The sequence below is a fragment of the Bubalus bubalis genome, chromosome 8, assembly GCF_019923935.1.
Source record: "Bubalus bubalis isolate 160015118507 breed Murrah chromosome 8, NDDB_SH_1, whole genome shotgun sequence".
In the NCBI taxonomy this organism is placed as follows: Eukaryota; Metazoa; Chordata; class Mammalia; order Artiodactyla; family Bovidae; genus Bubalus; species Bubalus bubalis.
Window position 1 is genome coordinate 53,975,939 of NC_059164.1, and position 21,985 is coordinate 53,997,923.

At 34.9% G+C, this 21,985-nt stretch overlaps 1 protein-coding gene across 10 annotated transcripts in view; it reads right to left on the reverse strand.

Annotated features, from left to right (window-relative positions):
* Nucleotides 1-21,985, reverse strand: part of FOXP2 (forkhead box P2) — a 661,296-nt gene that overhangs the window by 556,367 nt on the left and 82,944 nt on the right. For all 10 annotated transcript variants that reach the window (XM_044946650.2, XM_044946656.2, XM_044946649.2 and 7 more), the window contains one exon: nucleotides 18,265-18,409. The gene's annotated coding sequence lies outside the window, so the exon portion shown is untranslated. The remainder of the gene's footprint in view (nucleotides 1-18,264; nucleotides 18,410-21,985) is intronic.

The following is a 21,985-nucleotide window of genomic DNA, read 5'->3' on the forward strand; positions in this document are numbered from 1 at the left end:
CTTTGATCTTTTGTGTGTGTTAGTCACTCAGCCGTGTCTGACTCTTTGTGACCTCATGGACTGTAGCCCGCCAGGCTCCTCTGTCCATGGAGTTCTCCAGGCAAGAATACTGGAGTGGGTTGCCACTTCCTTTTGCAGGGATCTTCCCAGCCTAGGGATTGAACCCAGGTCTCCTGCATTGCAGTCTGATGCTTTACCATCTGCACTTCTAGGGAAGCCCTTTGATATATTAAGATTTCTTAATAAAGAGACAACATTAAAATAGCAACACTTATGAAACCTGAATGGTGGTAGGTACATGGATTCTGCTAAATTGGTTTCTGTATATTTTTGTATTTTTAAGCATTTCTTAACCTGAAAGTGGAAAAATTGTAAAATCAAAAATAAAGAAGTTTTTATTACAATGGATACAGAAATATGTTCAACAACTAATTCCAGTGTTCATATTTCTCATCTTGCATGGTACTACTAATCCTCTGGCAATTAAGTATGTCAGGTTGTATAAGACGCATCTGGATGAAACAAAGCACTTTATCTCAAATTCTTAAGAATTCAAGACCTAGGTTAAGATATTGCTTTGAGGACTTCTAAAACCAAAAATTTTAACAAAAGTATCACAAATTAGTGGGGTTTTTTTTAGCCTAATAATATAGCCAACAAAACTGCATTGATACGATTTGCCAAAACGATAATAAATAATGTAATGCACACAAATAATATCATGTAAACCAGATATTTCAAGAAACTTAACCCTAATTTATAATCAATTTTACAATTTACAGTTTTCAGAGAACTTTCAGCTGTATTATTTCACTTAATGGTAGAAACTATAGCTTGTATATTCTGTAGGGAAAAGAAAAAAAAGAGTTAATTCAGCACAAGTCTCGACATGCCAGCTGATAAAGCTAGCCTTTGGCATAGTTTCAGTTAGACGGCTTTCTTGAGTTAACTTGTCGAAATTGCTCAATATGCTAATTGTATAAATGATGGCTTGATATAAGATTGTAATAATTTATTTATATTTTTCTACAAAGTTTGACAGTTTAATAGTCAACAGTTTCATGCTTCCACATTTGAACATAAATTTCAATCTGAAAACAAGTGATTAGAGAACAAGAGGCAGCAAAAACTAATCATGTCGTCTGATCACTGTACAGATTGAAACTTAATGCAAAAGTGCTATATTTAAAATATACTTAAATTATACAAGGATAATTTCCAAACTACTTTTCAAAAAAGGTGCAAATATTTTTTTAAAAAAGCAAACACAGCCCAAGAGCCTGGACTTCTGTGATACAGACCTCTACCACCACCCCCCAGTTCTGAGGATCCCTGCAGGCAACCAACTGCTGTATCTGTGGAATGTGCTCTTTGAACTGTACAAAAGCCTTCAGCCCTTCCTGCATTCTGCAAACAAAAACTGCCAAGTGCAATTATTTCTCTGATTTAACGTAATACAAATGTTACTTCTCTGCCCTCAACTCCCCTAGTACTAGTGATGGCCTATAATATATACATTTTTATAAATGCCCTGTAAAAGATTCATTTTCCTAATCAAAATTGAATTTGTTTTAGAAGTGTAATAGTTCAACTGAATATAATATAAAATTCAACAGGCACCATATTCCCTTTTGTGTATATGTTTTAAGAATTCTATTTCTATAGACGGATTCAAGGATTGAATGGGATTAGTTCTTTTAATTATATGACTAGGATCTTTAGCTTGAAATCTTTCTTACAAAAAAAAAAAAAAAACGACAAACACAATAGTTGTTTATATTCAATTCATTTACCAAAAAAACTCATTTGAGCTAGTAAGAATATGTCCTTTCAAATGTGAATATCTCTTGATATTCAGAAGAAAATGAAAAGTAAAAGGCAAAATAATTCCTAAGACAGAGTTGTGTAGATATTTAAACTCACCTACTAGTTAAATGTTAGAATTGTGCATTCTCCTAGCCTAGATCCAACATAAACTGCTTTTCTTCACTGAGCATATCCTTGGCATTATGCATACCTGAGCATTTTTCTTTCTAAAACAATAATATTGAATCCAATACTGAAGAGTTAGTTCTATTTTCCATGAACATTAATGTTTCTGACTATTGGTGTGTATAAACAAATTATTAGCTGCATCACTCCATTGGAAAATATTTGAAGTTTTGTAAAATTAAGTTATGAAGAGATAAGATACTATCACTTATTTTGTACCCCAAAATAATTATCAAGTAGAATCAACCATTATAGGAGATTCTAGGAAAACATAAGACATGCTTTTTTCCAGAAAAACTTAACAATCAAGTTAAAGGGAGAAAGACACAAATACATAAAGCAACTAGAAAATAAGAAAAAATAAACATGATGCATATTTGTCACTATTAATTAAAAGTAATTTGTTCATTTCATGGCCTATTTAAATGAAGTTTGACCTCATATCCTTTTTGAGAACCAGAGGCATCTTAGGGTGTTACAGCTAAGCTAAACTGGATTAGAAGTTGTATCATCCTACAGATAAGGATTCCTCTATTCTTTCTATCAAACATTTTATTTACTCTATCAGTCATATCACTTCTTCTCATTGATGACATAAAAGATTTTTTAGCTAATTAGTTCATATATTATTTTTCTTATTGATGCTGTTGTCTAACAAAGGATAGTTAAAAACTGATGCTTCAAAGTCAGACAGGTGAAGTTTCAAATTCTGGTTCTATAACTTAATAACTGGAGCAGCTACTTAACTGTTCCAAGTCTCAGGTACATCTTCTGCAAAATGTACACAGGTGATATAAAGAAAGTTGTCATTGACAACTCTGAAGGCTCATAGTCTCTCAGAGAAGCTGTGCTTGAACTGGGTCTTGAAGGACAGTAGGGGGTTCATCTACCGCAAAGGCAGAAGAGTATTTTCCAACAAAAAGAACAAAGCACACAGAGGCGTCAAGTGCAAGGTATCTTTGGGGAATCACTACACAAAGAGCAGTTCTGAAACATTTCAGGTTGCAAGAGGTTAGGATAAAGAGGGTTCATATGTATGTTATTCTTTGGTGCTTAGATTGTACATAAAATATAATTTTATGTTTGAAGTCTTAGGATCACCCAGATTTTTTCCCCATGCATCCATTATCAAGTCCTAGAGAAGGAACAATATGCACACAAGCCACAAAACACAAAAGAACTCAAAGCCATTAATTAATGAAATCACGTCAGAGTAAGTGAAGTAAAAAATAAGAGTCTAAAATATACTGAGTAGAAAAAGATGACACTAGAGGGGACAAGCATGGTCCAAACGTCCAACCAGTCCATTCTAAAGGAGATCAGCCCTGGGATTTCTTTGGAGAGAATGATGCTGAAGCTGAAACTTCAGTACTTTGGCCACCTCATGCTAAGAGCTGACTCATTGGAAAAGACTCTGATGCTGGGAGGGATTGGGGGCAGGAGGAGAAGGGGACGCCAGAGGATGAGATGGCTGGATGGCATCACTGACTCGATGGACTTGAGTCTGAGTGAACTCCGGGAGTTGGTGATGGACAGGGAGGCCTGGCATGCTGCGATTCATGGGGTCGCAAAAAGTCGGACACGACTGAGTGACTGAACTGAACTGAACTGACTGACAGAATACTCTGAAGAGTTAGTTCATATTTTACCCTAAGGTCAAGAGAAAACAAATGCAAAATTTTAAAAAGAAAATAAAAATTATCCAATCTTTTTTTAAAAGGCAAGTCGCTACCCTGTGAGTCAGAAGTCAGCATTAAGATAAAGGGCATTAAGAATTTAGTAAAACAGGTAGTCACTGCAGTGATCCAAATGAATATTTTAGACTAGCGTAGTATCACTGGGAGGTAGAAAAAGAAAAACATTTTGATCAAATTTGGAGATTTAATTAATGAGACTAGGATACTTTGGCCACCTGATGCGAAGAGCTGACTCATTAGAAAAGACCCTGATTCTGGGAAGATTTTTTTTTTTAATTTTATTTTATTTTTAAACTTTACATAATTGTATTAGTTTTGCCAAATATCAAAATGAATCCACCACAGGTGGGAAGATTGAAGGCAGGAGGAGAAGGGGACGACAGAGGATGGGATGGTTGATGGCATCATCGATTCAATGGCCATGAGTTTGAGCAAGCTTCGGGAGATAGTGAAGGACAGGGAAGGCTGGCATGCTGCAATCCATGGGATCACAAAGACTCTGACATGACTGAGCGACTGAACAACGACAAAGGAGAGTAAACAGAAGAAGAAAGGAGATGTCCAAGTGACCCAATGTTAGTGATCCAACATTTCTGACATAGGCAACTGGGAGTATAACGATGCTTGCTATTCAGTAAGACATAACACAGCATAAAAGAAGCATATTTTCCATCATATTTTTATAGGTGAGCCAAGAGTTGACAATGAGCTGAATTTTAGATGGATCCCTGTGGGACATTTAAGTAAAGATAACAAGAAGAAAGTTGTAAATGCAGATCTCACACTCAGAGGTAAAATATGAGCTAGAGATGCAAAAGTGGGAGCCCCAACACTAAAAGTGGCAATCAGAGCTCTGGTAGTAAGGGAGCTCATCTAGAATAATGAACACACAAAATGAAAAGATGAAGAGAGAATACAGGAAAATATCTATATTTATCAATGGGCAAAGGAAAGACTCACAAAAGAGACTTAGGAAAAGGAGTAAGTGGGAGAATATGCCATGAGAACATGAGCTGATAAAATAAGGAAGCAGTCAGCTGTGTTAAATATTTCAGGAAAGGCAAAGGTCAGAAACCACCCTAAGATTTATCAACACTAATATCATTGAGAGACTTCTGATTAAGCACAGCAGTCTGTTGTTATCGTTCAGTTGCTCAGTAGTGTCCAACTCTCTGCTACCCCATGGACTGCAGCACGCCAGGCTTCCCCGTTCTTCACCATCTCTTGGAGTTTGCTCAAACTCATGTCCATTGAGTCAGTGATGCCATCCAACCATCTCATCCTCAGCCTTCCCCTTCTCCTCCTGCCTTCAATCTTTCCCAGCATCAGGGTCTTTTCTAAGAGTCTGCTCTTTGTGTCAGGTGGCCAAAGCATTGGAGCTTCAGTACTAATTCTTCCAATGAATATTCAGGGTTGATTTCCTTTAGGATTGACTGGTGGGATTGCCCAGGGACTCTCAAGAGTCTTCTTCAGCACCACATTTCAAAGGCATCAATTCTCCAGTGCTCAGCCTTTTTTTATTGTCCAGCTCTCACATCTGTACATGACTAATGGAAAAACCATAGCTTTGACTACATGGATCTTTGTATGCAAAGTAATGTCTATGCTTTTTAAGAAGCTGTCTAGATTTGTCATTGATTTTCTTCCAAGGAGCAAGCATCTTTTAATTTCATGGCTGCATTCACTGTATGCAGTGATTTTGGAGCCTAAGAAAATAAAGTCTGTCACTGTTTCCCCAACTATTTGCCATGAAGTGATGGGACTGGATACCATGATGTTCATTTTTAGAATGGTGAGTTTTATGCCAGCTTTTTCACTCTCTTCTTTCACCTTCATCAAGAGGCTCTTTAATTCCTCTTTGCTTTCTGCCATAACGATGGTGTCATCTGCATATCTGAGGTTATTGATATTTCTCCCTGCAATCTTGATTCCAGCTTGTGCTTCCTCCAGCCTGGCATTTTGCACGCACAGCAGTCTAAACACATGTAATTACATCCACTCCTTTACAAAGTACTAATAAAGTGACAATACAAGAATGAAAAGTTATGAACCCATGAAAAGGATCCTAGCTGAAGGGGTGACACCCAACAAGACATGACAACACATCTTTGTATGCACTACATGGTCTAATACATATCTTCAAAGATACTTGTTCAAGGAATCAATCAGTACATTATTCAATCATGTAGTCCCCTCTTGTAGAAAAGGAAACTGTTCCAGGAGTCAAAAAAGAAAAATTCAGAAGAGAAATTACATAGGCATTACACTCCAGGAAAAATTCTCAAAGCTGATGACAATAGCCCTGTCTCTCTCTGAGTGAACTCAGAAACTACTATATTTACATTTTTAGATTTTTTAAGGTAAATAAGTACCTACTATAATATAGCATAGTTTATTTTCTCTCTCTTTTTTTTAATTCAAAGGTGGGACTTGAAAAAAATGATATTTGTTAATTAAGCAAAATATAGTTCCTTTGAGTTATAAAAAGAGCAAACCCAGAAAACTATGCTGTGTTACAGTAGGGACTTGTCATCAGTTTTGAGAAACTTTTTTCTGGGGTATTATTCCTGTTACACAGGAGGATACTAATTTCTCAGCTATTATAATTCATAATCATTTCATTTCAATGTGATCTTCCAAAGGATTGCACTTCAAGGCAAAAGCTTCCATTCACCTTGTAGTACAGTGTAAAGAGGCAATATACTTTCTGAGAAAGTCCAAATCAATTCATTCACCCAATATGTATTAAATGTGGACTGTGCACCAGTACTAATCTGAGCAGTAGGGACACAGGGTTGACTCTGGTATATAGAAATTTATACAACACTGCATGAAAAGTATTGAGTGGAAAACAGGATGGCATCTTATCACACTGATTTTTAAAATCTAATAGAAAACAAAAATTACTGTTTTTAATATTTTCATTAACCATCATATTCATCAGCATTCATCTCTATAATGAAACTATTGAGAAATTATATTTCTTAAAACACCTCAATTCATGATATATTAGATTTAAATTCAAATATAACTAGATTTAAAATAAGACAAATTTAATCTCAGATCAATTTAACCATAAGAAAACAGGAACACAATAGAAATGCTATTTTTAAATTGCACAACAAAGCTAAAATTTTCTTTTGCACAAGGATTCTAAGACCCAGTTAAGTGAAAAGGTTTTTGAGAAATTAAGAAGCTTGCAATAATTGAAGGCTCAATTAAAATGTACCTGTAATAAGAGTTTACTCTGAAAAATCAACATTAAATTTTGAGTTGAAATTTGGTTTGTTAGTTCAAAACACACTTGTTGGTAGAGAGAAGACTGTCAATATCTATAATGAAAAAAGAGGGAGAGAGAGTAACATGTGTAGCAACATGCATCTCTCATCTGAAGAGAGAAACTAGAGGTTGACTAGATTAAGATTAATTAAAGATCCTGGCAGGGAAAAGGGAAATGAGAGAAATGGAAATTATTTTTTTTAATAGTGGTAACAGATAAACTAACTGAATTCTTTCTTTAAGAAAAATATTGACTTATCTCACTAATAGGGTCAAACCTAAGACTTGAGATTAAAGGTCTTCCTTTGGTCATCCTAAGCTTCCCTGATAGTTCAGTTGGTAAAGAATCTGCCTGCAGGAGACCCTGGTTTGATTCCTGGGTTGGGAAGATCCACTGGAGAAGGGATAGCCCAGTATTCTTGGGCTTCCCTTGTGGTTCAGCTTGTAAAGAATCTACCTGCAATGGGGGAGACCTGGGTTCGATCCCTGGGTCAGGAAGATCCCCTGGAGAAGGGAAAGGCTACCCACTCCAGTATTCTGGCCTGGAGAACCCATGGAGGGGTCACAAAGAGTCGGACATGACTGAGCGACTTTCACTTGGTCATCCTACCAATACTAACTTTTTCTGTTCTTACACCGAACAGAAAATATAAATATCTTAGTATTATTGACTAAAAACTATAAAATAAAAGCACATGCCACTTTAATAAAACTCAGTGGGAGTGGCACAAAACAAATGTTGGGAGCAATTCACCATTTTGCTTAGGATCAAATCTTTAATAAGAATATCACGAGTGTGTAACTCTAACAGTCAAATTATATAAACTTTCCAAACTATCTCAGTATATAATGACATTGGGTGATCAAACATCAAGATCAAATATATGCAATGACTCTTGTTATACAGGTAAGAATAGAACTCTAGTAAATAGATTTCAAAGATAGAAAGAAGCTACTTTAAATGTATGGTGGGAGAGCTTACATGACTTTTAATGGACACTAGAATAAGCACTGTGCAGCAATATAATCAATTAATTAATAAGCAATATAATTAATATGCTTAATCCAAGAGTGAAAACAATAATAATGGAAGCTCTTTACTTAATCTAAATGCCAGGAGCTGTGCAGAATGTTTCATCTCTCGCCATTAAATTTTCCCCAAATCATCTGGCCCTAAGCTTTACATAATGCTTTTTAAAAAAAGCAACATTTACACTCTACTTGAGCATGATTTATAATGAAATAAAAATTATCCCTTTGTGATATAACTCAATTAGACATATAGTAGTACATTGTAAAAATAAAGATGTAGTATTCTAAAACTCAGATATTCTACTGCAAGTTACAACCTTAACAAAAGTCTCAAACATGTACACAAAAAGAAATATACAGATACATTCACTGCATTAGTGTTTGGAATAATTAAAAAACTGAAAACAGTTGAACTGTTCAGATTTTAAAATAGCTATGCTTGAATGAAACCATGGAATGTTTGGAGCAATTAAAACTTAAGTATTATCCACAACAATGGTAAAAACAAAAAAAGACAATCTCAGTGTTGGCAAGAAATGGAGAAACATTGATGCATGAGTTGATGGGACATCATGCATCAATGATGGGACAGTAAATTGGGATATAAACTTTATAAGACTGCATGGCAGTGTCTACTAATGTTGACAGTGACACTACATAAAGATAACTGAGGATATAGACACTAAGGGCTTCCCAGGTGGCTCAGTGGTAAAAGAATCCACCTGCCCATACAGGAGACCTGGGGTCAATTCTTGGGTCAAGAAGACTGCTTGGAGCAGGAAATGGCAACCCACTCTAGTGTTCTTGCCCCAAAAATCCCATGGACAGAGGGGCCTGGTGGGCTACAGTCCATAGTATAGTATAGTGAAGTCAGTCGTGTCTGATTCTCTGCGATCCCATGGACTGTAGCCTTTGAGGCTCCTCCATCCATGGAATTTTCCAGGCAAGAATATGGACTGGAGTCAAAAGAATTGGACACTACTGAGCAACTAAGACAACAAAACTGAGTAACTTTTCCAACAAAGGTCTGTCTAGTCAAAGCTATGGTTTTTTCAGTAGTCATGTATGGATGTGAGAGTTGGACTATAAACAAAGCTGAGCGCCGAAGAATTGATGCCTTTGAACTGTGGTGTTGGAGAAGACTCTTGAGAGTCCCTTGGACTGCAAGGAGATCCAATCAGTCCATCCTCAAGGAGATAAGTCCTGAATATTCATTGGAAGGACTGATGCTGAAGCTGAAACTCCCATACTTTGGCCACCTGATGCGAAGGACTGACTCACTGGAAAAGACTGTGATTCTGGGAAAGATTGAAGGCAGGAGAAGAAGGGGATGACAGAAGAAGAGATGGTTGGAAGGCATCACCAACTCAATGGACATGAGTTTGAGTGAACTACAGGAGTTTGTGATGGACAGGGACACCTGGTGTGCTGCAGTCCAAGGGGTCACAAAGAGTCGGACTTGACTGAGTGACTGAACTGAAATGAGCAACTAAGCACACACACAGACACTAAGGTGACACAATGATGTAGATATCTTAGCATACAAAATTTCTCCTCCAAGCTATACAGATATGCATAATATGAAAAGGATATATACAAATGTCCTAAGAGTGAAAACAATACAAATATCCCAAAGTCAAGTGTAAATAAACAAACAGTGGTATATTCACATAATGGAATACTATATAGCACTCAGAATAGACCCTTAACTACACACAACAACATGGAGGAAGCATGTAAACCTAAAAATGTCAGACACACACAAAAGACTATGTACTAAATGATTCCATTCATATAACGTTTCAAAGCACAAAACTAATCTATGTGTTAGGGGTCAGAATACTGTTTCCCTGGCAGGGGTGGGGAGGGATAGTAACTTCTGAGTGGGAGCTTCTGAGACCTGGTAGTGTGCTATTTCTTTAGCTGGGTACTGATTACACAGATCTGTCCATTCTGTGAAAATTCACCACAATGTTCATATATAACTTCTGCAGTTATCAGTATATAACTGCAAAACTCATAAATGTACAAGGTTTACTTTAATACTAGCTAACTTAAAAAACCAAAGAAATCAGACCTGTGTTTATCACCATGGATAAGGCCCCTAAATATAATTTTTGAAAGCAAAACTTCTTCAGAAGGGCAGATTTAATATGATGCCACTCACATAAATGTTAAAATCACAAAAAAGAATAAGAATACAGATAAACACCAAATTCAGTAAATTTCTCTAGAGAGAGAGAGACAAGACAAGAAGAGAGCACACAGTTTTTGCTTTATTTGTGGTATTGTATTTTTTAAAAAAAAGAAAGATTTGAATATAACAAAATATTCACATATGTCAAATTTGAATATGTGAGTGCTTACTGTGTTATCTTGTGTATTTCCACAAGATTTTAAAATAAAAATTGTAAAGAAACTTACCACTTTGGATTCTAGAGTGAAGAGAATCTTTAAAATAATTTTCAGGGAAAGACGTTCTTAACCAATTTACCCAGATCAGCTGACCAAGAAATGCTTTTATATATAGCTTAAGTATCTGAGATAGTGGATGGCTATTTATTTAGGTAAAAAATTTACTAAAATATACTCTCTATATTGAAAAATGGTACAGTCTTACTTGCAAAAAGATAAGTTGGTCCTTTTAAGTTGTACAATAATAAAAATTATTGAACATTTAAGAGAGTTCAGCAGAAATGATCTTTAGGAGAAAATATACCTTCAAACTATATGTATTTTCCCCAAGGCCACTATGTTGTTCTCATACTGTTCTATTAGGCTATAATAAAAATGAAGCATTTAAGTGATAATTGCATGGGTAGAATCATCACCTCCACAAAACTATTAATAGATCATCGATACTCCCACTAAGGGCTTCCCTGGTAGCTCAGCTGGTAAAGAAACCACCTGCAATGCAGGAGATCCTGGTTCGATTTCTGGGTCGGGAATATCCCCTGAAAAAGGGATAGGCTACCCACTCCAGTAGTTGTGAGATTCCCTGGTGGCTCAGCTGGTAAAGAACCGGCCTGCAATGCAGAAGACCTGGGTTTGATCCCAGGGTTGGGAAGATCCCCTGGAGGAGGGCATGGCAACCCACTCCAGTATCCTGGCCTGGAGAATCTCCATGGACAGAGGAGCCTGGTGGGCTGCAGTCCATGGGGTCACAAAGAGTCGGGACATGACTGAGCGAATAAGCACAGCATGGCACATACCCACTAAAAAATAGTCATTCATCCCAGGAACATTCAGTCCCTTTTTTCAGATATCACTTTGCATCATTAGCTTGGAAGTAGACTCAAAAGGGTAATTAATCCTTCAAATGGATTTGGAGATTACCATCTATTTTGTGTTTAATAAGTTTTGTCTTTACTATCTTAAAATAGAAGAGATATACAGGACTACAAAAGTTTTAACTAGTTTGCCTTTTTAAAAAAATAATAAGCACTTAAAACCAATAGGTCAGGCTTTTGTGATAAGGTACATAGCTGGATGAGTTTTAGCCTTGCATTTAAGCGTTCTATTTCTTTGTTACAATCCTCCCTTGAGGGTCTGAGAGCAATCCATTCATTAAGATTCTAGGGAGTCATTCAGCAGTCACAAGACACATTCAGGTGGGTTACTTTCTTAAGACATTAACAGCTGCTTTTGCAAAAAAGCTTACATCATTGTAAGAGAACATGGATATTACACCTCATTTTGTTGAATTACTATCTTACAAAGATTCAAATCAGTTAGGAAGACAGCTGTAAAAAGCTGCCCTAAGAAACTGGTGCTTTGTTATTAATGAAAACTAAATCCCATGAATATCAATTTTTTGGGAAGATTCAACTCCTCCTTTTTTTTTTTCCTTGTTAAGACTGATATGTCTCTTTTCAGACATTTAATAAATAAATTATTTTGTTTTCCATATTCCTATATAGCCTCTCAAATTGACCAAAGCAAATCTTTTTGAACCCCCCAAAAATGTAGGATATATATCTATATATCATCCTCTGATATATCATTGAAGGAGAAAAAAATTCCTCTATTGCCTGCTGGGAATTTGTAAAAGAAACATAAACATTCTTTAGATCTTCTTTTAAGAATTTATAAAAATTCCAGGTAGGTTAATATAAAGTTACAGAAATACTAGGCCACAAAGAAATAATAACTTTTTAAGTATTTCCATGCGGTGATAGAAACCATATTTCCTGAATTATGGAACTATATCCTTTCCAGAATAATTATCTGCTTCAGAATTTAATAAATAGAATAAATTACTATGTATTGCACACTGTATATAGAGACAAAGATGGAGACATATATAAACACATACATACATGAAAACATACGCACATACTTATATTTAACAAACATTTCTACATGCATAGAAAAGGTACTAGATCTCTACTATTAAGTGCCTATTCTGTGCCACGTATTTTTAAAGTTTGATCATTCAATCTTCACAAAACCCTGTATGAAAATCATTTTTTTCACATATAAAACTTACCAAGATCAATATAAAAAAATACATGGCTGAACAAACCCAGGTGTGTCAAATGCAAAAATGATCTTTCTTCCACGGTATGCTTAAAGTAAGTTTTAGGCAAATTTTAAGTATTGTGTGGTATCACTTTAACATAGAAAAAAATTCATTCTGGCATTATGAAGAAACATGGCTGGTTTTTCAAACAAAATCTGATTTTATTCCCAAAATTTCAATATGGCAAAAGAAAAGTTGTTACAAAGATAATTCTTGGTTGAATATGTTAAAAATGTAATTCCCTGGTAATCTGGGTTTTGGCCAAGACAAATCAAAATCAAAGATATTTTACAAATGCCAAGTTTTCAGGGAAACAAAAAAAATGCAATAGCAACAGATGCATTCTCCCTAGACATTTGTGTTGAGCCTAGCCATATCCAGAGTTTGAAGAAAAGGGGGATTTTTAAATTTCAGTTTTATGAATAATAAATTCCTGGTTTCTGTTAATGTCAACTAGTTAAATAAGATTATACTCACTCCTTCGAACATTAAATATTAGAATATACTGAGAATGAAAGAAAAAATAAGGAGGAAAAAGAGGAAAGGAGGAAGAAAAAAGAAAAGCAAAAAAAAAATGTTAGAGACTAGCAAAAAAAAAAAAAAATAAACATATCTGGTACTTTTTAAACTGAAACCTCATTTGAAAATTTCTATTCAAAGAGAGAATACAAAGTGCATCTGTTTTTCATTTCTTTTACAACATGCTAACATTAAAATTTACAAATTAAAATCCCACTTAAGTGTCTCAGGAGGATGGACCACTGCATAAAATGCATTAAATTTTAAGAAGCTACAAAAAACTCAGTAAACATCATTTCTTTACTACAGAATGGGTTTTGGGTATATGGGTTTGGGGTAAAAACATATATATATATATTTTTTTTTTAATTCAAAACTGAACTATCTATCTTAAGACAAGTTTATTCTACATAAATTTTCATAAATATTAACTAAATATATGCAAGCACAGAGGTGTTCCTATATTGATATTAGCACTTTCCCCAAGTAAAACACATTCCAGCAGATCTTCCCAACTTAGGAATTGAACCAGGGTCTCCTGCATTGCAGGCAGATTCTTTACTAGCTGAGCTCTCTGGGAAGTGTTTATAAAATCAGAAAATAATGATTTTAAAACCCTATCTTTTTAAAAAGCTTGAATATCCAGAGTAGACAGATCAAATATGATATTATGTCACTTTTTCTCAGAATTCTACTTAACAGAATCATTTTAAGATTGCTTTCTTAATTTTTAAAAAATTATATTTGACATGCAAAAACATATCTAAAGTAAAGCCTTCATTTATTTAGAACAGTTTTACTTTTATAGAAAAATTCAACTGAAACTACACAGTTCCCATATACATCTTCTCCATCTCCAAAATACATCTTCTATTATTCAGATTTTGCAATACTGTGCTATATTTGCTACAACTGATGAATCATGTTAAAACATAGTTATGAACTTAAGTCTGGAGTTCACACTAGGGTTCACTGTTTGTGTTGTATAGTTCCACAATTATACAGCTGACAAACACATAATGCTATGTACCCATCATTAAAGAACCTTACAGAATAGGTTCACCACCCTACAGATCCCCTGTGCTCTGCCTATTCCTCCTTCTCTCTCCTCAACCCCCGGCAACCACTGAGCAAACTGTCTCCACAGTTTGCCTTTTTCAGAATGTCATATAGTTGGAATCTCAGTATGTAGGCTTTACAAATGATTTAACTCACTCAGTGATATTCATTTAAGGTTCCCCATGTCTTTTTGTGGCTTAATAGGTCATTTCTTTTCATCAACTGAATTAACAGTCCATTGTCTAGCTATATCACAATTTGTTCATCCACTTATCTAGTAAAGGGCATTCTGTTTGCGTCTTAGTTTTGACAATTATGAATAAAGTTTACATAAACATTGTACAAATTTTTCATGGATATGTTTTCAACTCATTTGGGTAACTACCCAGGAGTGCAATAGGTGGGCTGCATAGTAGTGAAGACTGTATGTATGCTTATCTTCATAATAAACTGCCAAATTATTTTCCAGAGAAGCTGTATTCATTCCCCCCAACAACAAATCAGAGACCTTGCTGCTTGTTTCACATCCTTGGCAGCATTTGGTGATGCCAGTATTTTGAATTTCAGCCATTCTACGAGGTAAATTCAGTTCAGTTCAGTTCAGTCGATCAGTCGTGTCCGACTCTTTGCGACCCCATGAATCGCAGCACGCCAGGCCTCCCTATCCATCACCAACTCCCGGAGTTCACTCAGACTCACGTCCATCAAGTCAGTGATGCCATCCAGCCATCTCATCCTCTGTCGTCCCCTTCTCCTCCTGCCCCCAATCCCTCCCAGCATCAGAGTCTTTTTCCAGTGAGTCAACTCTTCGCATGAGGTGGCCAAAGTACTGGAGTTTCAGCTTTAGCATCATTTCTTCCAAAGAAATCCCAGGGCTGATCTCCTTCAGAATGGACTGGTTGGATCTCCTTGCAGTCCAAGGCACTCTCAAGAGTCTTCTCCAACACCACAGTTCAAAAGCATCAATTCTTTGGTGCTCAGCCTTCTTCACAGTCCAACTCTCACATCCATACATGACCACAGGAAAAACCACAGCCTTGACTAGACAGACCTTTGTTGGCAAAGTAAGTGGTATCTTATTGTTTTAATTTACAGTTCCCTAATGAAATAAATACCAAGCATCTTTTCATATGCTCATTTGCCATCAGAATTATCTTCTTCAGTGAGATCCCTCTAAAGCTCTCTCCCACTGGTAAATTGGATTATATGTTTTCTTATTGTTGAGTTCCTTGTTTATTTTGGATACCAAGTCCCTTATCAGATAGGTGTTTTACAAATATTTTCTTCCAGTGTGTGTCTTGTCTTTCAATACCCTTATCAATGTCTTTCCAAAAATAGAAGTTTTTCATTTTAATGAAGTGCAATTTATCAAACATACTTTTTTTTTAAATTTCATGGATTGTACTTTTGGTATTTTATCTAAAAAATCATCCCCTAGATTTTCTCCTATGTTACCTTCCAGCAGTCTTATAGTTTTACATTTTACACTTAGTTCTATGATCCCTTTTTTACTCATTTCTATACCAAGGATGTGTTTTGTGTCTATTATTTTGCATAAAATTGTACAAATAGTTGTTCCAATACCACTTCTGAGATTACTGTCCTTTTTCAACTGAACTGCCTTCACTCATTTGTCAAAGATCAGTTGACTGAGCTTTTGTGGATCTATGTCTAGGTTCTTTAGTGTTCGTTACAAAGATCTATTATTTTGTCAATACCATCCTGTCTTGATTTTGTTTGGTTCAGTTGCTCAGTCGTGTCAGACTCTTTGCCACCCCATGGACTGCAGCACACCAGGCTTCCCTGTCCATCACCAACTGCCGGAGCTTGCTCAAACTCATGTCAGTGATACCATCCAACCATTTAATCATCTGTTGTCCCCTTCTCCTCCTGCTTTCAATCTTTCCAGCATCAGGGTCTTTTCTTTAAACAAAGTCTTGAAGTCAGCTGGTGTTAGTCTTCTGACTTTTTTTTTTTCTATTCTGGGTCTTTTGTCTTTCCCTATAAACTTAAGGACTTGTTTATCAATATTCACAAAATAACTTATGGGATTTGACTGGGATTATGCTAAATGTATAATCTTCAAGTTAATAAGATCTGACATTATAATCATATTGAGTATGTCTATCTATGAACATGGAATATCTCTCCATTTAGATATTTGATTTTATTTCATCAGAATTTTGTAGTTTTCCTAATATTGTTGTTGTAATCTACAATATTGTAATCATCTTTTGGATTTTCTACATAGATAATCATGTCATCTGCAAAAAGACAACTGTGTTTCTTCCTCCCCAATCTGTATGTGTTTTACTTCCCTTTTTTTTAATCTTACTACTTAGGATTTCCAGTATGATACTGAATAGGATGTCTAAGAGGGGACATTTTACTTTGCAGTCTTAGTAGAGAAACATCTAGTTTCTCACTGATGATTTTGTATAAAGCAAATATTTATGCAACCACCAGCCTAGTGAATAAACAGAAAGCTGCTGAAACACCAGAAGGTCCTAGAACCTTCACCTCAATTTCAACCACCTACCTAGAACTTAACCATCATCTTTATTTTGTTATAATCACTTCTTACATCCCTAAACACCAAAGTCTAGCTTTGGAACTTCATATAAAGGAAATCATACAGCATTCATTCTTTTAGATCTGGATGTTTTTAATCAACATTATCCTTAGGAGATCCAACCTTGTTACTGTTGCTATACATTATACTTTCATAGCTGTAGAGAAGATCAGAATTTTTTTCTGTGAATGACAATGCTTTCCAATTCTTAATCAACCTCAAATCAGTACATGGCTCACTACCAACCCATCAAATTTAAATAACTTTTTAAAGTTTCCTCACAATTTTTGGTTATAAAAAAGTTTTAAGCGAAAAGCAATTGTTTTATGTCCTGAAAGCAATACTAATATTTGCAGTCTTTCTCTAAGTTGTCTATTCTAATTCAATGATGAAAAATTGTGAACTGAACTTCTAAGACTTATTTTTTATGCATAGTTTGTGCTAAATTTAAGATTTCTAACTCACAAGTATAGAATGTCAGGAATGGCCACAGTGTTTCCTGGCTCTACCAGACATTCCAAACAATAAGATTAAACGTGAACCTAGAAATGATGAGGGATTCTCACTGCAGACTTCTTTGACAACTTTGTCAGATGCTATGTGGTTAAGAATATCACATTCAAAATCTGTAAAGACTCATATTTAAATTTTGGTGATAACTGGGAGAATTTATGATCTGGTTTTATTCAACACTTAAGTATTTATTATCTACTGCATACTCTGGACCTTTTAAAATGAAAACAATATACTATCACTGAGTCTTTTCACTGACAAATGAAAAAGGTAATCAATTATTAAACAAAAGTCAAATTTCTGGCAGTTAAGCCATCATATCACATATCAACTGCCTTATTGCAAGGATGATACATGAGGTAACTTTCCAGATAAAGGTGTTGATGATAAGAAATTTCCTCCCAAATAATTTCCCTAAAACAAGTCCTGCCTTTAGTCATCATTCTTTCTACCAATTTCTGAATAGCAACTGAATTCTATGTTTCTATAAAATCATTAACAGACATCTTTTAAGTTCTCCCTAACAAAACAGGACATCAGTCTTTCCAATACACTAAGCTGACAAAATTTATATATTTTTATAGTATGGATACAAAGTCAGTCCGATTCATTTTCACCATGCAAAGTGAAAAAAGGACTTACTGTCTCTCTTACTGAAAGGTGGATTTAAATAGATATTTTAAGATAGTCTTATTCTCAGGTAGGAAGAAATATAAAAGAAAAAGAAGGAATCAAAGTTTAGAGCATAAAGGGATTATAATGGCACAAATGCACATATTAAATCAAAGGAAGTTACCTTCTTTTCATCAGAATACTCTCAAAATTCTTAACAGTTCTCTGCCAGAAGATAAAATTAAAATTAATCCATTTTGCATTGAGTGTTATTATTGTAAAGCATCACCTTATATTAGTTAGAAAACACTAACACAAATACAAATTTAAGTTACCAACCAAAACAAATGTATATTTTGTAGAGAAAAACAAATGCAAAGAATATTGTCATCACATATTTTTCTACTAACACCTGAGCAGCCAGCCACAAAAACAGAGATTGAAAACATAGAGTACAGATGACTTACATTTGGAGGGTTAGACTTTAATTCTCTCTCCCAGGATTGAGGGGTTTTATTCTTTGTGCTTACAATGCTCCTTTCTCCAGGGTATTCTTCTACTTCCAGAATAGGTCAGGACAAAGCTTCAACAGACTTCTATTATTTGTTTGATCTAGGGGGAAATTATACTTTTAATCAATTATTACAAAATGCATCAAACTTTTTTCTTACTGTCCTGGGGGGTGGGGGTTTCTCATTATTTTCCTTTGGATCTGAAGTGAACAGAGAAAATAGGAATCGCCATTGTTGAATATTATAATAAATAAATCAAGTAGTTTAAATTAACACCACTAAAAGAAACCCACATCTATCTTCTTTTTCATTTTTATGGCTAAGCAGCATAGCAAGAGAAAATTAATATTCAAAATCCAAATGACTACAAAAGCCTGCTCAAATGTATTTTTAAAAGACTTTAACATAATTTTGAAAATCCATGAGTTTGAATGGACTGGCAGAGACGATTAGGTATCAAATATTTTTACTCATTCATTTTAATGTCTTAGGGCTAAAGAATTACAGGATGATTAGAAAAGTGTAAAGGAAAATCCATTTTAAAAAATTTTAATGGAATAATAAAAAAGATGATTTCAAGAGCATGAGACCGACCAGAAACAGACAGTAAAGAATCTGTAGGCAGGGCAAGAAGTCTAGAGTATAAACTGTGAAGATGGTACAAAGGTTGGGAACTGCTATTCTAACAGAATGTTGGTCAAATTAAAGTATATGACACAAGGACATTTTAATCTGATTTTATGTTAATTCTCTAAGGAATCTATACAATGTAAAAATGCAATACATCTTACTTTCACAAGAACACAGAAACATAATACATGATTGTTTGACCTTTGGTGGTATGAAAATTCATAACTTTAAGAGAATTAATTGTATTCTACAAACTTTATCAAACTGCAGTTTTCTAATAATGGATATTTTCTGCCTCATTAAAATGAAATATTAAGATAAATGTCTTCAACTTGAGCCACACTCTGGATCACACACTGTTGCCTTATCTTAAAGTCATTCATATTGCTTTCCATTAAATAATAAATTAGAATGTAGGGGGGACATTTAGAGAAAATCAGAAATAAAATATAGCTGGGGGAAACATGTCTGCTAGCACTGTAAAGTCAGTTTTTGCTCAGAAATTTAAGATTCTTTTACTTGTGATTATTATTCCCCCCCCCCAAAAAAAAAAACTATAGTGGCAGTATAGTAAAGAAATGAAGCCCATTAATAGCTATATCATAATTGCTAAATACAAAAAAACAAAATATATGTGCGCAGAAGCATTTCTTTAAGTCATCCATCTAATCACAAATTGGAACTTGTGTGAGCCTCTGCTGATTTTAACCAGTGTAAGTGGTACTTGCAATCATTTACCTGGAATATCACAAAGTTATTTCTGGTGAAACAAACAGAAATCTGACTATCAAAAATTAATGTTACTGAAGGAGAAAACTCATTCAAGGCTAGATTTTAGGATTACAGAAAACTGGTATACTTTGTTTTAGAAAGATCAACTAATCTTGGCATAACTCAATAGTCTTACTATTAAAGGTTATCAACATACATTCTATATGACTATTTCCATATGGCTTTTCAAACATAGGTAGTCCTACTTTAGTTTCAAGAACACAGAAATGGTTTTGCTGTATTTTGGATCAGTGCAAGATCAATGAACATTCCTTTAGGGAAGCCTTTTGAACTGACAAAGGGTGAATGATTGACATCAGTAACAAACACTTTTTGTTGTCCTGGAATGACATGTCATTTATAGCAATACCTATGCTAATTAATGCCACACATATCTACCTGATGTGTCAGAGAAATATGCCAGACCCTTCACAGAATATAGTGTGAGTTCAACTAAAATTCCATTAAAGATATAGATATGCATTCCTTTGCTATAAAGAATTGATCTCTCTCTCTCTCTATATATATATATATGTATGTGTGTGTGTGTATATACACACACATACATATATATATATATATATACACACATACACATAGAATATACTTTCTATGATAGAGAAAAATTCACTTTTATATACAGTTAACTATACCTTATCTATTCCATTGGTAAAACTTTTTACAAAAAGCAAACTCTACCTTGTTCAAACACACAATAATCTGAACCCTAAAAAATACAGAACATAATGTACTAAAACACTAGTTGGGGTCTTCAGAAACTACACTATCATGACACTTTACTCTTGTTCCCAGATTCTCTCAACTCCATCAGTAGATTATTAACAATTAGAACTATACGTTAATCATTTTCATCTCCCCATTCCCTAGGACACAATTTGGTATAATGGGTACCATCTTTTTTTTTTTTAATATAGAGTTAAGGTCAATAAAGACATCAAAATTATGTATCACAATTTTGTCAGTGAATTCAGTATTTACAAAGAAACAATTGCTTCTGATGGCAACTGAAATCCTTACTCATTAAATCAGATATGCTAGTAAAGAACTCATCTCACTGTCTGGAACAGAGCACTCAAAAAATGTGAACTATATAATCAGATTTAATATCCATTCCAGATTGCCTAGGATAGATGAGGTTTGTACTTAATTCAGTTATTAAAAGCTAGCCCTTTTCTTTTCAAAAGTGTCCCAGTTTAGATGATAACTCTATATATTTTTCCAAAGTATAATTAATTATAATTCATCTATGATTATTTCTTTTTATCAAGTTACTGTTTTTCATTTTCTTGTTTTCTATGATGCTGTTGACATGATAAAAGAATTTTACTAAGATTGGAATGAACAACATTTTATCCTTTTAACATCAATACATTCACACAGATGGTCAAAGGTTTACTAAATCCTCACATCCTTGAAGCTGAACATTTCATCATCAGTATAGGAATCACCTCCTAGCTGACCAAACAAAATGTGACTTCTTAATTCTTAGATTGCTTAACTTCTCTAATTCATTTAGCTTATTTTTTCATTCCTTCCTTCTTAAAACTCTACTTTTGGCCTACATGTGCCAAGTCGCTTCAGTCATTTCCAGCTCTTTGAGACCCTATGGACCATAGCCCACCAAGCTCCTCCATCCATGAGATTCTCCAGGTATCAATACCAGAATGGATATCCATGCCCTCTTTGAGAGGATCATCCCAACTCAGGAATTGAACCCACATCTCTTACGTCTCCTGCATTGGCAGTCAGGTTCTTTACCACTAGCACCACCTGGGAAGCCCTTTTGGCCTACACGACACCCTTCTTTCCTGATTCCCCTCTTACCTCTCAGACCTCCTTTTTTCATTGTCTGCTGGTTCCTATTCTTCTTCCATCTATTTCCTTAATGTTAATTTCCCAAGACTTCATTCTAGTCCTCTTCTTTTCCTAATCTGCACTCCAGTTCTTGTAATAACCATAACTTGCTGCAAGTGATGCTATATCCAGCCTACACCTTTCTCTTGACCTGCAGATTTAAAGTTCCTACTGAATACACAATCTTGCATCCCCTCCCCTCATCCCCCAGTCTTAACTCAGAGACCAAGGAACAACCAACAGTTAAGGAAAAAGTGAAGTTCTACAAGAATTCACAGGCAGCAGAAGACAAGGGGGCTGGGTAGAGGAAACCAAACCCACTAGAATGAGACATAGTCTGTTCCTGGTATCTTATTTGTAATCCAAGCATGTTTCATTTTTAAAAATTGTTGCAGGTAGT